At 36.8% G+C, this 10,542-nt stretch overlaps 1 pseudogene; it reads left to right on the top strand.

Annotated features, from left to right (window-relative positions):
- Positions 1–996: 996 nt before the first annotated feature.
- LOC102856259 lies at positions 997–9,908 on the top strand (annotated as a pseudogene).
- The last annotated feature ends 634 nt before the right edge of the window (positions 9,909–10,542 follow it).

The following is a 10,542-nucleotide window of genomic DNA, read 5'->3' as shown; positions in this document are numbered from 1 at the left end:
ATTATGTAGTGAAGTCAAAAGGAAAATACTGATGACTGTGACTCACCCATTAACTTGTTTTTCTATCAATAATTATTATTTCTCTAAATCTCCAATATTTAGAAGACTAGGGGAAAAAACCCAAAATAAAATAAGAAAGCACCCAGGGTTATTATATCATTATTATGTCATTACCTCTAGTCTGTGAGATCAGATGTTTTCCATCCTTAAGTCATGAAGTAGTTAAATAATACCTATTAAAGGGGGGGAAGTAGTCTCACTAAATAACTGAAACTGTCTATTCATACTAAGTTTCATGTTTCCTTGGAAAGTTATGCAAAATCCAGAAATGTTATAATCTGACAGTTATACCTAAAAGATAACAAAAAGAATGCATGTTTTTGTTTACAGTGTGATAAATAAAATAGCATGCTATTTCATACCTAGGTGGAAAATAGGAATCTCTTCCTATTATCTGAGTCTAATGTGATTTTAATTTAATCATTTTGTTGATAAAAAAAGTAAGCATAAGAAGGTATGCATGACAGACTATTTTTGAATTAATAAAACATATTTCAGACCTCTTAGATGTCATATACTCATTAATTACAAATCAAGTGTTTTAATGAAAAATATACTGTAAATGCACTTCAACAAGGAAAAGCTATTATTTAACTTAAGAGAATGAAATGAAGATTAAGCTCATATGATTGAACACTTAGACACTTAAATTATCAGAAAATTGCTTTTGGTTTTCCAGTAAGAATGAAACATATTTATTTTCCTTAGCATAAATTGCTCTTATCTGAGCTTAGACAAATCACTATTTTCATTACTGCCTCTGCATGACAAAAATCCATAAATGATTTGCAAATGTCTTACAAACTAATACTGTAAGTTTTCAAACTTTTGGCTAGAACACCTCAAGGGGATGCTGAAGTGTAACTGCATGAAATCCTTTAGGTAGAAAATAGATAGAATTTATGAGTTTTCTGCCTTGGTCTATTTCAATTAGAAATGATCGGGGAAAGGAAAATGCAGACAGGTAAACCAGCAAGAGATATATATTTTTTTAAAAAAGTAAAGAAAAATGAAGAGAAAAACAGAGTATACTGTGAAATTAATGTTTTTTTGAAATATTTTTTGAATACTTTTTTCTAGACATTTTTGAAACTGTGTTTACATGGTTTAATAAATGATGTGTTTGTTTAGAATGTAGAATCTCAGTATGTATATTAATTTTGTGGCAATTGATCTACATTAACTTAAATTTGATACATACAGTCAAATAGAAATGTAACAGATAAATAGACAGATGCATACATAAATGGATGATGCATGGATAGATAGGTGTTCAAAGTGACAGCATTTTGTACATGGGGAGGATGTAGACTGATTCTGCATCATTCCCACAATTACTGGTTCAAGTCTGTCTCTCTGGCTGTGATTCCAATCTGTCTTTTGGAGCCTTGCTGTCCTCACTCGTCCACGATGTTATCAGTCCTTATCAAGTGACTAATGACTCTTGATGATGTGAACAAGCTAGCAAAATATGATGCTGATCTCTAAAACTTAAACCTTTGAAATCTATTTCTAGATACTGAATAGAGGAATGAGAGGATTGTAGAAGTGAAATTCATGTGTTTATCTTTACTAGATAATAATTTAGTGTTTACTGATTTTCCTTAGAATTATTCAAATATGATTGTATGTTAAACTAATAGGATCTATTTTCAGAATACGAAAAATTCTTATTAATTGATGTTGAATCACAACCGATGCAATCTATAGGAAATGCATAAAACTATGTCCACTCCCCTTTAACATGTATGCTAATGATATAATTTCAAATTAAAATAAAGTAATAATACTTTTGGTAAAACTGTGTTCTTAAGATATTTAAAAAATATATTCATTTTGAAGGAAAAATATGTTGCAATTGGATTATGAATGGTGATTTTTATCTGGTTGTTAATTAATCCCTTGATGAAAGGGAATATAACCATCCCCATAATTTATTTCCCCTAAAGAATTTTGTGATGTGCACGTATTACCCTAAACTTCAACCTGTAGTCCTTGAAAGACAAGGCAGAAAATGAGTTTTCTTTGTAAAGACTAACTCTAACGTATACATTGAAAGCCACACACAAATATACACTATCATGCACAAATCCACAAGAATAAACCCACAAGAAAATAAGCTTTTGAGAAGTATTCTTGAGGTTTTCTTGTTCTTGACTAAAGTAGATAAAGGAAACTTCTTAAGGAAATGGCCCACTACATGCAGAAAAAAAAACAATACCTTATAATGAACCTTTAAAAATTAAATATTTTAATCCCATATTGTACATTACTGGAGTGTGCAATAGACTGAATTCATATATGGTTGTTTTCCCTACTCTTATTAAACACCTACTGTGCTAGTTTAAAGTTGAGTATTGCTGGCTCTCAGAGTTTAAATAATAGATACCAGCTCCTCTCTTACCTTACAGAACATGTCTAAGCATTTTGTCCTTGCTTTATCCCTGGTCTCTCTAAGTGAGAAGCAGATGAACCCAAGCAGCCTTCGCAAATAACAGATTTAAATTTCTGATATATTTATAAAAGGCCAAACCTTATACTGTGGTATCCCATCTGGTAGGGATTCTCAGAGTAAATTATGAGCATTCATTCCCTCCAGACATTTGAAATTACAAGTGTTTTCAGAATATATTGTTTGATATTTCTTCATGGCTGTAAATATACATAGGAAGGAAATTATAAGAAGTTCCTCTTCGTTCTAATTCATTTTCAAATACAATTGGCTCCACAATCATAAATATTTTTAGCTAGTTGGTAAAATGTATATGCTTAAAATGAATCTTATATTTTTCATTTTTTTAGATAGTTGACTCATTAAAACAGAAATACTAATGAGAAAATATAAGTGCAGATAATTGCTGTTGTTGTTGTTGTTGTGTGCCGTTGAGTCGCCTGCGACTCATAGCGACCCTATGTACAACAGCCCTAAACTCCGCTCTGTCCTGTGCCAATCGCACTGTCTCTAACACTCCCATCTCAATTATCCCAGTCACTGAATCAATCCACCTCATAGAGGGCCTTCCTCTCCTGCGCCGCCCCTCTACCCTCCCAAGCATGATGTCCCTCTCTAAGGACCGGTCTCTCCTTAATTAGTGCCATTAAATGAAAAAGAAAAAAAAAGGTAACCATTTGTAGGGTTCCAGTGTCCAAAACAAGACTTGAACTCAAAGAAAACTTGTTGTTGATATCCATTTCAAAAGCTACTTTCTTCTGTTGAAATCACCAAGCCATTCAGCAAGACTGTCCCCACTACTTCAATGCAACTGTTCTTGTCAAAGTTATCAATAATTTTCATGCTGTGAAACTGCATAATTGATATACCCAATGGATCAGGCTACAGAATCCAGCAGAATTAATCAAACAGTTCTTCTTTTTAGAAATATTTTCTACTTGCTTCTGTAACATTATGCTTTGCATATTTTCTTTCTCCCCCACTGGGAACTATTTCCCTTGCACCTTAGATTACACATTCATCCTCTCATAAACTACTAATTATTGTTTCAATCTGTTAACTAAACATTCTTTTTAAGTTATGTTGTATAATTATGCGGATTGAATTCTCATTTCAATGATGATAGCTCCGAAAATTATATTGTCATATCAGATTCATATAACCACCTGCCAATATGACATTTCCACTTGTCTGTCTGAGAAGCAATTTCATTTGAATATATCCAAAATTGAACTCTTGCTTTCATTTCTTTAAAAATATTCTCTTACTCACTCTTCCTTAGCAATGGTCGTCATAAGTATAGAAAATCATATTCCAGAGATGCAACTTTAAATTCAATTCTTGGCTCTTAGTCTCTTTATTAGCCATTTCTCTCTTCTCAAACCCTAAATATTCTTCTAAATATGCCTTTTTAGCTCTATCTCAGTATGCTATATAACTCCTTTGCTATATCTTAATCATGTAAGTCTTTTTCTTGTATTCAATTATCCTAAAACTTTCCCAACTACAAACCCTTTCACTGGCTGTTTGCTCTCTCTATGGTTTGTTTGGGGATTCCACACCCCCCCTAGATTTTTGCATGATTATCTTCTTTTTCTCAATCAGGTCTTGAATTATGTTTCCACTTCTAAAGAATTCTCTGGCCACCAAGTTTAAAGTATACCTCCTAGCATACAACTCAAAAGGACACCATGTTGTTTTATAGTACTATGTTATTTTCACTTGTTTATTGTTTGAATTATTACAGTAGAAAATAACATTCAAGGAAGCAAGGCCCTTTCCTACTCCTTCCCTAAACAGCAACATCTAGAATAGGGTTTCATGAATGATATATGCTATATAAAGATTTGTGAACAAATAAGCAGGTTAAAATACTTGTGATATCTACAGCAAACTCCAACTGAGATATTTTTGTTAAACAGATTACCTTGTACTTTTGTTATTCACCTTACCTCATTTTTGTGTTGTCTTTCTCTATGGCTTATCAGTTGTGCTTAGAGCCTTAGATAAAGACTTATTATCTCTTAATATATATTCTTTTAAGTAAAAAAATCTTAAAAATAATGTTTAGATGATTTAAGAAGTTATCAACTTTTGCATATCTTTCATATTACTTCATAAGCATGGGGAAATTGATAATAAGTAAAAAAGATGAAAGAGATATTGACGCCTTTGAGTTGTAGTGTTGTCAATTAGAGTTGAATATACCATGGATTACCAAAACAAGAAACAACTTCTTCTTGGAGGACATTTAACCAAGGTGTGGAGGACATATAAACAAAGTGCTCTTTAAAAGCAAACATGATGAAATTTTTACCTCCCATACTTTTTGTGTGTTGTCAAGAAGGGTCAGTCTTTAAAAAAAGAGACATTGTTGTGGGCAAAGTTGAAGGTCAGAGAAAAAGCCTCAATGAGATTGACACAGTAACTGTATTAATGCCCTTGAGCATAGTAGAGATCTGCCCCAGCCAGCAGGGACGTCAACGTAGACCCTAAAGGAAGGAGAGTGGGGCTGAAAAGGGACAAGTGGTGCAAAGAATGGGGACAAGACAGATTCCTGATCAAGTCCCACTTTATTAAAGTTTTTTCAGGCCTTTATAGGAATTTGCCTAGGTATATTATATAGGCTGGTTTATGGTGGAAACTCAGCCTCAAGATATGAGTATGCCGCAGGAATGAGGGACACACCCTAAGACCTGAATTACAGACACTGAGCTATAGAAAGAAGCAGTTTCCTTGAGACTGGGTAGAGATTCTGAGCTAAACTTATTTCTAGACATGCCAGGCAGGCCTTTATGGAATAGCATTTAGTGAGCAGCATAAAGAAACTTAGACCTTAAGTCAGGAGCCTCAAAAGTGGCTCTCTACAGAGATCTTGAGGATCATAGGGCAAAGTTACAATTTGTTGTTTAATCTTTCTTCATAGTTAACTGGGGGACACCTAACAGAAACAACAATGATATCCCAAGAACTCAAAATAATGAAGTAAATAATATAGACAATAATATTTGCCTTTATGTATTTACATTCTATTAGGAAGACACGTAAAACCATTAAGAAAAATGAAATCATTTATATGAAATAAATCATAATAGAAGTTAAATAGAAAAGGAGAAACAAAAAAGGGATGAACCTATGGCAGACTTTGAGAAGCAAGGAAAAAAGTTATCATTTTAACTATGGTATGTAGTCATTTAACAACTTAGTGAGAAGGTGACTTTTGAGTGAGGACCTGAATTAACTGAAGACATGAGTCATTCTGAGAAGTCAGGAAAGAGCAATTCCAGCAAAGAAGAACAAGTGCAAAGAGCATGACTCATGAGCTGAAGGACAGCAAAGAGGTCAGTGTGACTGCAGTAGAATGAATATGGGCTGATAGATGGAAATAAGATCATAGAGGGAGTTGCAAATAAGGCAAATCACAAGGTCCTTGTACACTGGAGTAAAGACATTAGTTTTTATGAGATATAATAGTAATAGAGGGTCTGAGTGGTAGAATGATCAATCTGACTTATTTTACCAACACCCTTATGGTTGCTCTCCTGAAAAAATAGGAATGATGTAATATAAACAATGAAGAGGTTATCATAACACATCCCTAGGTTGCTCTTGTTGTTAGGTAGTTTACAGTTGAGTACAAGTCAGAGCAACCCTATGAACAGCACACTTAAATCCTGTCCTTTGCAATACCGTCACATTATCTTTGATATACTTGAACCCATTGCTTTAGTCACTGTGTCAGTCCATCTCATTGGATCTTCCCTTTCTTTCACTGATTCTCAAGAAAGGTATACCTTTCCACAGAATAGCTTCTCCTAGCAATGTGTCTAAAGTATGAGACATGAAACTTCACCATCCTTGCCTCTATGGAAAACCCGAGCTGCACAATTGCCGCAACATGTCTTTGTGTTCTTTCAGTAGTGTAAGAGATGCCAAATACCCTTCTCCAACTCCACAACTCAAAGATGCCAATTCTCCCTGTTGTCTACATTCATTGTCCAGCTGTCAAACGCATAGCAAATGATTGAAAAGACCATCCTGCAGCAAGCATTTAAAATCTTCCTTAGTCTCAGCAAGCAAGGTTGTGTCATCTGCTTTGGTTGTTGATGAATTTTTCCTCTAAACATTGTGCCACATTTTTCTTTATAAAGTCAAGCTACATCAATTAATTGCTCAGTATATAGATTGAATAGATATGGGGAAAGGATACAACACTGACGCATATCCTTCCCGATTTTAAACCATGCAGTGTTCCCTTATTCTGTCAGACAATAGCTTCTTGGTCTAGGTATAGATTTCATATGAGCACAATTAAATGTTCTAAGAATCCTATTCTTCACAACGTTAGTCATACTTTGTCTATACAATCAAATGCCTTTGCATACTTTTTAAACACAGGTAAACACCATAAAAAATACTAGATTGAGAAATTGTGATACATTTGCACAACAAATACTATGTAGCACTCGGGAGTAATGGTTTAGAAAAATACTGTATAACTTGGGAGAGATTAGAAAGGATTATACCTCAGCTAGTAATGACAAATACAACATAAGACCATTTTGTAAAAACAGAAGAGTAGCTAGTAAGATGTGGATAAACGGCAGAAGCAGGGGGCTGATGAGGAGGAGAAGGAGAAATCACGGGGTCACAGACCTTGGTGGGTTGAGGAGGTGGTGAAGAAATTATGAAAGATCCAGTGGAAATCTGAAAAGATGTGGTAATGATGGGCAGAGAAAAATGGTGCTTAATTTTATAAGACACACTGTATGGTAATTATTGTATGAAACACAATGTGAATAGAAAAAAGAAGATTAAAATTATATAATAATATTTAAAAACCTCATAACAAAACAGGTAAGCATCCTTCTGGTTCTCTGCTTTCAGGTGGAATCCATCTGACCTCAACAATGATATCCCTTGTCCCACAACTTCTTCTCCTTTGTCGTTGTTGTTATGTGCCGTCAAGTTGTTTGCGACTCATAGCTACCCTATGTACATCAGCCCTAAACTCTGCTCTGTCCTGTGCCAATGGCACTGTCTCTAACACTCCCATCCTGATTATCCCAGTCCTTGAATCAATCCAGCTCATAGAGGGCCTTCCCCTCCTGCACTGTCCCTCCACCCTCCCAAGTATGATATCCCTCTCCAAGGACCGGTCTCTCCTTACAACATGTCCAAGGCATGTTATAAGGAGCCTCAGAATCCTTTGCCTCCAAGGAGCCACCAAGTTTGACCCTTTCCAGGATGAATCTGTTTGTTTTCCTAGCAGTCCATGGTACCCTCAACATTCTTCTCCAGCACCACAGCTCAAAGGCATCAATTCTCCTTCTATCCTCCTTACTCATTGTCCAACTCTCTGATACACAACAAGTGATTGCAAAGACCATGGCCTCTATCAGACATACCTTAGTCTCCAGAGAGACACCATTTCTCTTCAGTACTTTCGAGAGGTTCCTAACAGCAGACTTACCCATCACAATACGTCATTTAATTTCCTGGCTACTGGTGCTGAGAGTGTTGACTGTGGAGCCAAGCAAACTAAAGCTGTGAACAATCTCAACCTCTTCACCATCCATCCTGATGCTGCCAATTGGTCCAATGGTGAGGATCTTGGTCTTCTTGACATTAAACCTCAATCCATATTGGAAGCTGCAGTCCTTGACCTTCTGCAGCAAGCTCTTCAAGGTCCTCCTCAGTTTCAGCAAGCAGCGTTGTGTCATCTGCATAACGCAGATTGTTGATAGATCTTCCACCAATCTTGACATGACACTTCTCCTCATAGAGCCCAGCCTCCCGTATAATCTATTCTGCATGCAGGTTGAAAAGGTATGGAGCCAGAACACATCCCTGGAGTACGCCCTTCCTAATTTTGAACCATGCAGTGTTTCCTTGCTCTGTTCTGATGACTGCCTCTTGGTCCAAGTATAGGTTTGGCATTAGCACGATCAAGTGTTCTGGGATTCCCATTCTTCTCAGAATCAGCCACATATGCCTAGTCCATGGTAGATCCCTTTTTCCCATCCTCTGCATCTTTTGGTTAGATGCCATTGATTAATTATGTCATTTATCTTTATCTAGTAGTAAAAATAAAATAGTTCCCCAATTAAATAATTATCTGGAGGATACATTCTTTTAAAAGGAAATAATGAAATGTAAGAAAGAAAAGAAGTAAGGGAGGAATGGAAAGAGGGAAGGGATGAGGGAAGAAAAAGAGAAAGCTATACTTTTGCAAGCCCAAACAAATATTTGTCCTCTAATGGCATATTAGGAAAGCTCTAGTTGGCCTAGTTGTACAGAGATGTGCTGCCAACCCAAGAGCAAACTCATGGGACAAAGAGGGCCAGTCTCCTCCTATACAATTTACTGCCTCTGAAAACCTGCTTAAGAGTTAGCTATGAATTGGTTGCAACTCACTGAAAATGAACAACAATATTAATGGAATAATTCAGAAGCTGTCATGGTATGATGTATTGTGTATTATGATGTGACCAAAATGTCTTTGCTTCAAATCCACTGATGTTCCCAGGGAGAAAGAAAGTTTTCTTCCATTAAGAATTACAAGTTTGGAGTGTATCCTCTGACCAAGAGAATTGAAGGGACTTTGGAGTGCCAGCTGCAGGATTTTTATCTCTCTTCCATCTTTCCTGCCCCACATCTCTCTTCACCCCTCTCTTGCACTTGCTCTTGCAGCCATCAGGGAGCCTCAGGCGGCCACTCAGTCTCTTTGCACTTCTTTGTCTTGCTATGGAACTAAGCCCTCCGTGCTCAGCTGTGGGAACCCAGGAGCCTGTCCTGCCCTGGAGGCTAAGAGCTGCAGTGCCAGATCTCATTTTCTGGCAAGAGGAGACAAAACTGGGTTTGTCTTTGACATCACCCTGAGTGTACGACTTTCCTTGGCAGCCTTCAGTGTCATCTTGAAAGTTTGGTCTCCTACCTCATCCTGGCTCTTCTCTCTGTTACCATCAGCTTCATGGTTTACAAGTTGTCATCCAAGCTTCACAGAAGTCAAAAGAAGGCCATCCATTCAGTCTGCCTTGATGTAGACATCCCTCTGCCCTCTGAAGCTTTCCATAACTATGTGAACGCTGCTATGCTACACATCAACAGAGCCCTGAAAGTCACCATTCATCTTTTCCTAGTGGAAGATCTGGTTGACTCCTTGGAGCTGGCAGTCTTCATGTGGCTGATGACCTAGGATGGAGCAGTTTTTAATGGAATCATCTTTCTGATTCTTTATGAACTGTTTCATTTTCAGCAATTGTCTATGAGAAGTACAAGACACAGATTGATCACTATGTGGGAATTGCCCAGGATCAAACCAAGTCAATTGTTGAAAAGATCCAAGAAAAAAGTCCCTGGAATTGCTAAAAAAAAAAAAAAAAAGGCAGAATAACCTCATGGACACCAAAAATCCATCAGTTACTAAAACCTTATTTATCCGTTATAACATTATCACTTGTACCATGAAGGAGCATGTTCAGTGTCAGGCTAAGTAAGCCTGCACTCCCAGTTTGTTTGTTTTTGGTGCTGTTTTGTTTTTTTTTTAATTTGGTGCTCTTTCCTCTCTTCTCTAGAAATTGTTGGACTGAGAAAAATAACTAAAAGGATAGCATGTGGTTGGCCCCCTGTTGTGGTCCAGGCTGCCTGCTTTTGCATGTTTTCCAAGCAGTTTTAGGTCAGACATGACCAGACTAGAATGTGGATGCATTGTGTGCAATTAAGCCCACAGGACAGCTCAATGTGACCTCAGATGGAGAGCAACTGGGAGCCCTTAGTTCCCATTTGAGGCCAAGTGTTTTCCTGTCCATCAACATGAAATGCAATCAACTTTGAAGAAATGTCATCTGTGATTTTCTTCAGGTTGTAACTGTAGATCTGAGAACCCAGAGGAAGTAAGTACTAGGAACTTCAAAGTACAAGGTGCTGACAGTCCCAGTGAATAACTCCTTGGGACAATAGCCTAAGATATTCTCTTCCGACAAGTTTGGAGTACTACATAGGGATTTCAAAAATTAAATGGTAACTTT

The sequence above is a fragment of the Elephantulus edwardii genome, unplaced genomic scaffold, assembly GCF_000299155.1.
Source record: "Elephantulus edwardii isolate Elephantulus edwardi_28Jun2011 unplaced genomic scaffold, EleEdw1.0 scaffold00194, whole genome shotgun sequence".
In the NCBI taxonomy this organism is placed as follows: Eukaryota; Metazoa; Chordata; class Mammalia; order Macroscelidea; family Macroscelididae; genus Elephantulus; species Elephantulus edwardii.
The sequence above is the reverse complement of the archived record's forward strand: the minus strand, read 5'-3'. Positions and strand labels throughout refer to the sequence as shown.